The following is a 7,782-nucleotide window of genomic DNA, read 5'->3' as shown; positions in this document are numbered from 1 at the left end:
ATTTGGCTCAGTGGTAGAGCGCTTACCTAGCAAGCGCAAGGCCCTGGGTTCGGTCCCCAGCTCCGAAAAAAAAAAAAAAAAAAAAAAAAAAGAGGATGAGAACAAGAATCAGTCCAGGGGGGTTAACTAAGGCTGTCTGGTCTTAATTTACTAGACTACTTAATTGACCCTTACTGTATTTTTTGAAAGAGAATCTCGCAGCAAGCCTCCAGTTCACTGTTACAGCTAGGTTAGTACGCCCCTGGGATCCTGTCTCCACCTCTTAGCACTGGGGGACTACAGAAGCAAACCACTATACCTGGCTTTTCTATGGTTTTAGGGGACCCAGACTCATATCTTCATGTCTTGGAGCTTGCTGGCCTTGCACTCACAAAGGTCCTCCTGCATCTGCCTCCCAAGTGCTGGGATTTAAGATGTGCACCGCCATGCCTGTTGAAGTCCACTTTTATAACACAGGGCATGCTCCGCGTAACCCACTTTTTTTTTTTTCCAGAGCTGAGGACCGAACCCAAGGCCTTGCGCTTGTTAGGCAAGCGCTCTACCACTGAGCTAAATCCCAAACCCCTCAACCCACGTTTAGAATATATATTCACTCTAGTAGCCCTGCTCCACCAGAAAAACCTTAACAAAACAAAGACAGTGTGTAGGTGTCCAGTCAAGAGGTAGCAGAGAGACAGGGTACCTGCAAAACTTAGGCTGGTGGCATCAGCCGAGGTTGGTCACATGAGCTAAGGGGAGACTTGCGACTTGCCGCTACTAAAGAATATAACCAATTATGTTCCTCCTTTCATGAGCATCTAAGCACGAAACAAGACATTTACACCCATGTGCAGGGCTCAGCTTGTCTTCTCCAGGAAGAAAGCAGCAACGAGCTGGGTCTTGACCTGTGTTTTGTCTCACCATAATAAAACTAGCTTGTAAGCTGAAAGATGATATTTGATTTGAAACAGACACTCAGAGGGATTTTACTTGTGAATCGCTGCGCATGGAAGGAAAAGGATAACAAAGTAACAACAGCCCATACCTGGAGGGCCTGGATGCCTGCTCCAAAGCTGAAAAAAGGAGCTGAGCTTTTAATGGAGCCAAGGCTGGCACTTCAAGGTGCAGGGGAGCAAAAAGCTAGGTGTGAGACAGAAGATCTGCTCTCCGTTGCCACCAACAGACCACATTAAATAGAGAGCTGGAAACACTATACATTGTCCATGATGCTGAAAACGCGAATGGAGTAGCTACGGGTCCCCACTGGGCCCATTCCTGTGGCTGTGGGACCGGGTGCCCCTAGGCCCTTCTCTCCAGGTAGGGCAGGCGGTTCATCTGGACTCACCAAAAGTGAAAATGGAAGCTTCAGGGCCTCTTGATACCAGGTCCTGTTTGAGTATACTAACAATAAATTTCTCCAGAGCAAACCTCGAAGGCAGGGCCATTGTAAAAGGGATAGTCTTTATCCCCTCAAATTCACATCAAAGAGTATGAGACCCACCATACACAACTTGGTGCCCTCTGTAAAAATACCTATGTGGTGTGAGGTTAAGAGCTGATATCCAGGAACACCTCTGTGGGCCCGACCTTGAGTGAAGTTCAGAGGGCAATTTACTGAGTCTGGAGACAAGGCTCAGTTGGTAGAGCATCTGCCAAGCGTGCATGGGTCCAGAGCGAGATGCCCAGCACTGCAAACTGGAAGCCGTAGCACAAACCTGCAATCCCAGCCGTCTGGAGGTAGAGGCAGAAGGTCCTGTTCAACTATGTAACGATTTTAAGGCAGGCCTGGCTAACAGCCTTGTCAGGGTTTTGTTTTGTTTTTTAATATTTATTTAATGTACACAAATAACACTGTAGCTGTCTTCAGACACACCAGAATAGGGCATCGGATCCCCATTACAGATGGTTGTGAGCCACCATGTGGTTGCTGGGAATTGAACTCAGGACCTCTGGAAGAGCAGTCAGTGCTCTTAACCTCTGAGCCATCTCTCCAGCCCGGGTTTTTTGTTTTGTTTTTTTTTTTGTTGTTGTTGTTTTTTGTTTTTTTTTTTTTTTTTTTTTTTTTTTTTTTCTTTTCTTTTTTTTTTTAAAGATTTTATTTATTATATATATAAGTACACTGTAGCTGTCTTCAGATACACCAGAAGAGGGCATCAGATCTCTTTACAGATGGTTGTGAGCCACCATGTGGTTGCTGGGAATTGAACTCAAGACCTCTGGAAGAGCAGTCGGGGCTCTTAACCACTGAGCCATCTCTCCAGCCCTGGTTTGGTTTTTCAAGACAGGGTTTCTCTCTGTAGCCTTGGCTATCCTGGAACTCACCTCATACTCACAGAGATCGCCTGCGTCTGCCTCCTGAGTGCCGGGATGAAAGGCTATAGTCACAACCACCAGGCTATGAAAACCCTGTTTTTAAAAGACTATTTAAAGGTAGTCTGAGAGAGAAGGCTGAATCAGTAAACAGACGCGCTAGTAAGAGAGCCCGACAGCAAAAGGGGAGGATTCTCCAATCTAGGCCACTTGGAGGATCTCAGATACGGTAACTCACCAAGTGGTGGCACAACCCCACACACTGATGCCTTCTGTAGATCTGGCTCTAACAGCTCACTGTCTTCCTTCCTTCAGACCCTGTGTGGTGAACAGAGCAAGAACTGATGCTCTTCCTTTAGAGATAAGGAAATTGGAGCCTGCAGAACCATTGTCCATTAAAGAATTTCCTCCTAGGTCTCTGTCCCATGCCAAGGACCGTCCTTGCCCCTCTGCCTCATGGGGCTTCATTCCTTCCTGCAGAGGTGGCCACATTACTGCCTACACGGAGGCATCTGCACCTCTTATGTCAACCGCCTCACCAGCTCTGGGTAAGCACTTTGTAGGACAGGCCAGATTATGAAGGCTTTGGGAAGGTGATGTCCCCTACCCCCAATATCCACCTTAATCTGTGGCTTAGTGTAACAAGCTTCATTTCTAAGTACGCTTGGGAGTGAAGGGCCAGTCACAAGGTGCATTTCACAGACCTCTTACGATGCTCAGTGGCCCCTTGTAAAGTGATGGAGGTGAGAGCCAACGCCTCTCACGCACTGGGGACCATTTTGTTCCTTCCCATATTTCTCAGTTCATCAAAATGAGCTTGGGATTTTGGAACATCTGAGATGTGGAACTTTGCTTGCAAAGTTTAAACAAATACTCTAATATCTGAAAACCTCTGAAGTCTGAAACTTTTCTTTCTGGCCCCAAGTATTTTGGGCAAGAGTTGCTACTCACCCATTAACACTTCAGTTCATTAATACTCCTGATAGCCACCCTAGGCCATTATGACAGATAGTTCAGCAGTTAAGAGCACAATCTGTTCTTACAGAGGGCCTGAGTTCAAGTCTCGGCATATCAGATGTGTGGGGGGGGGGCATGCAATAAAGACTGTGGACATGAGTGCTCCGTGGTGTAGTTAAGGGGAAAGTTATTTGTTAGATATGAGAGAGAAAACAGCCAAGGGCATCTGGAAGACCAGCACACAGAGAGAAAATAGGAAACTGAATATGGCCAGCCAACCGGACACAGCCCGGGCTAGCTATGAGAGGGGGAAATAACCAGAATGGAGAGTAGAGAGGGCATGGTGAGATTAGCTGGCGGGGGTGGGGGAGACCTTACCGTTATAGAGAACAAAACAGCTACCTGGGAGAAGAGAAGCCAGCATCCAGGGATGGAGGTTTTGAGATGTGTAACAGGTACCTGTAATACTGGGGGAGCCTAGAGGCCAGCATGCACTTCCTTATGGTGATAGGCGCCACAGGTCCCTTTGCCACAGGGGAAGGAAATGACTCCTATCCACAGACAAGAACAGGTTTTACAAGTTCCTGAGGAATGGTGGCTTTTATCTAAACCTCGTATGGTCCAGCTTGAGCTCCTTTCTCATATGTGGACTGCCTTTGGAGTCTGGAGAGTTGGAGTTCCCTTTAGACCTGACACTCACAGCTTCCTGCCATAGCAGTTCCAAGAATGGAAGCCTCTGGTCTTAGCAAGTATAGGCACTCAAAAGCACATACGTATGTACATACATACGTACATATGTACATACATACAATTTAAAATATGTAAATCCTCTTAGAACAATGGTTCTCAACCTTGCTGTGACAACAGTTGTGACTGTTAGCGTTCTGTCTAAGCTCCAACCCACAGTTACCAGGCAACAGCCAATTAAGCTCCACCCCACAGTTACCAGGCAACAAGCCTACCTAACACTATAAAAGGGGCTGCCTTCCCCTCTTGCTCTCTTGCTCTTGCCTCGCTGCTCCCATTCTCTCCCTATTCCTTTCCCCCTTTCTTTCCACATGCTCAGCTCACGCTCAGCCTCTGCCTCTCTCTCTCTCTCTCTCTCTCTCTCTCTCTCTGTCTCTCTCTCTCTGCCTTTCTCTGCCCTACTACTCGCTGAACTCCCCTCCCTATACCCCGAATAAACTCTATTCTATACTATACCTTCACGTGGCTGGCCTCTCAGGGGGAAGGGATGCCTCGGCATGGGCCCACGGAGGCACCCTCTTCCCCCATACCTGACTATACCCTCCTTAGGATATATCCCCCCCCTTCTCCCTTTTTATAAATACACCAGTGACCCCCCAACCATAAAATTATCTTTGTTGCTACTTCATAACTGTAACTTTGCTACTGTCATGAATCGTAACGTAAATATGTTTTCCGATGGCCTTAATGTTACCCCTGTAAAAGTGACCTCTGTGAGGTGACCCACAGATTGAGAACCACTGTTTTACAAGTTCGGCTCTGCTTTGTTTTTTTTTAAAGATTTCTTTCTTTCTTTCATGTGAGTACAGTGTAGCTGTCTTCAGATACACCAGAAGAGGGCATCAGATCCCTTTACAGATGGTTGTGAGCCACCATGTGGTTGCTGTGAATTGAACTCAGGACCTCTGGAAGAGCAGTCAGTGCTCTTAACCGCTGAGCCTGTTTTTTAAAAAGAAAGAACTATTATCACCTCCCAGTGGAGGGTAGAGAGGCTAAGTAACTCCCAAGATCACATGGGTAGTAGCAAGCACAGGAGCCAGTAATGGATTCTGGGCACTCGGCTCAGTAACGTCTGAAGCCACCGTGTTATGCAGCTTTCGGGAGGACACAGACAAAGGGTGGTTTGGTGGTTTGAACGAACTCAAGCAGTTCTGTTACTTAACTCAGAATGAGACAGAAGCCAGGTCTTCCTGCTGTAAGCCACACCTCACTGAAGTGTGGTGGTTGGGATTGCTAGCCATTCTTACTCAAAATGTAGTAACAGGAAGGATTGCAGAGGCCATGCTAGGGCACAGTGGTTGAGTTCGGAGTAGGAGGCCAAATACAATATAAAATTTCAATCCACTCAAAACATGCTCTGCCCCAAAAGCTGGGAATCGAAAGTGCGATGCCTTTCAGACGCTCTCATTATTTTCCCCAAGAAGACATCAGTGCCTGTTTTAGTTTCCTTTTCTGTCACTGTGATAAATATCCAGATAAAAGCAACATAAGAGAGAAAGGGTTCACTTGGCTCACAGGTATAGTCCATTACTGTGGGGCAGTCACAGTGGAAGGAACCTGTCACAGCTAGTCACACTACCTTCACAGTCAGGAGCAGCGAGTAATCAAGGCATGTGTGCCAGCACTCACCTTGATGTCTCCACTGTTATACAATACTGGGTCCCTGCCTGGGGAATGGTGCCACCCATAGTGGGCTCCCCGCTAATCAAGAAAACCCCCCCAAGGTGTGCCCACAAGCCAACCTGATTTAGATGGGTTAGATAGTCCCTCATTGAGGCTCCTTTCCCAAGTGTTTGGAGATTGTGTCAAGTTGATAAGATTAACCATCACACTACCTTTCAATTCGGATGCACCGAAAGGATGAAGCTATGCAAGTGGGAGCTGCTGGGTGAACTGGTCCCACAGGCTAGCCCCCGGAATAGGTCTTTGTATGAGGGAGCCACAGGAGGTCTCTGTAGCAGAATTTTAGAAGAGCATCGCACCTGACATTTACTCTGGAGCGATGGCCACGTAGCCTTGAAGTAATCCTTTTGTCAATGATCAGTGATTGTTACCTGAGATCCCTGGGGTTGCTCTTCCTTGGGGATTTCAGACCCATCGAGTAACCTCAGTCTTAAGACATTCCTGCAAACTTGGAATTCTTTTTTTTTTTTTTTTTTGGTTCTTTTTTTGAGCTGGGGACCTAACCCAGGGCCTTCGCTTCCTAGGTAAGCGCTCTACCACTGAGCTAAATCCCCAACCCCCAAACTTGGAATTCTTATAATGACCGTGTTTGCTTGGGTAATGGGACAACTCCTCGATCGGATAAGAGATTTTGGTATTTGGGAATTGCCTTGCTGGACGGCCTTTTCTGTAACAATCGATAGAAAGCACTCCCGTGAAGCTGCTAGTGTTCGTTTCCCCAGAACTGACCCCCCCTGCTACTGAAAACCCTAAGGTCATCCTGTAGAATCCATCTTTCTTCACTGTCCCCAGAGCACTGACAGGCCATGGCCCTGATGTCTGTCTGTGAGAGTCCTAGCATTGGCTAGGGGAGAGCACACATTTACCTTATTCTACTAGCACCCAGGCAACAGGGAAAACTGTCCAAAAACCCTACCAGCAGCTTCCCTTTGGGAAGGTTTTGAAAGGATGCGTGCACATACAGATTCCCGCTGCTTACCAAATGCCCTCAGGACTACCTTCACCTCTGCTGATTCCTGTCCTCCCCAAGGTTCCTCAGGCCACGAGTCAGGGACCTGGCCCACTCCGAAGCTCCTGGCTCACACTGCAGCATGGGGATCAAGGCTGAGCTGAATCAAGAGCCTAACACCCCACCCACTGTGCAAGGCTCTTAATCCATAGCTGAGGTCTCTGCTCAGAAAAAAATGAGGGTTACTACCATTTCTAATGACTTCTCCCAAGTGACCTGAATAGTCTTTGGTAGATTCCAAATACTGTCAAATTGCCCTGTGAACTGTTATGTTTCTGAGTATCGTGACAGAATGAGGTCAACAACTCCAGTTCTGAACACCAGGAAGACAGGGAAGGGCTCAGGATAGGATGGGAGGATAAAGCTGTCCCTGTTCATTAAATTATAAAGAACTTACAAAAGGGGGCTGGGAAGATGACTCTACAAGTAAAGTGTTTGCCGTGCTAGCACAAAGGTTCGAGTTTGAGCCCTAGAACCCATGTAAAAAGCTAAGCATGGTGTTGGGTGGTTATAATTCCAGTACTGGAGAAGCAGAGAGAGGCTGCTTAGCCTCCAGAGTGTGCATACACACACACACACACACACACACACACACACACACACACACACACACACACACACACACACACACACACAGTCTACAAAAGAACATACTGAAAGGGACTCTGGGCAGCCTGCACGTGGCAAACAGGCCTTGCCTTCATGGTTAGGTTACATTCCAAAAGCTAGGCACCATGGTCCATTTCCTTAGTTGGTCACTTCTCCCTCTTGAGGCTGGCTACCAAGGTCCAGCTCTCAAAGTATTGAGTCCAGCAACCAAAAACTACCTTGGCTCACCTAATTAACATGCCCAATTAAAACGAAACACTTCATCCTAACATAGGGTCTCCCTGCCCCCTTTACCTTTAGAAACAGCCATTTTCCTATGAGCCACATCCTGTCCCCTCTTTATCCACAGGCAGTCCTTTGTCTCACACAGGGACAAATACTCCACTTTCTTGCCCCTCCCTACTTTGTTCCTTCTTCCTCTTCCACCTCCTCCTGTCTTTGTCCTTTGTCCCTGTCTTGGGGTGTCTTGGGCTGACTCTAAGGTTCCC

The sequence above is a fragment of the Rattus rattus genome, chromosome 12 (genome assembly GCF_011064425.1).
Source record: "Rattus rattus isolate New Zealand chromosome 12, Rrattus_CSIRO_v1, whole genome shotgun sequence".
Classification (NCBI taxonomy): Eukaryota; Metazoa; Chordata; class Mammalia; order Rodentia; family Muridae; genus Rattus; species Rattus rattus.
This window is presented reverse-complemented; position numbering follows the sequence as displayed.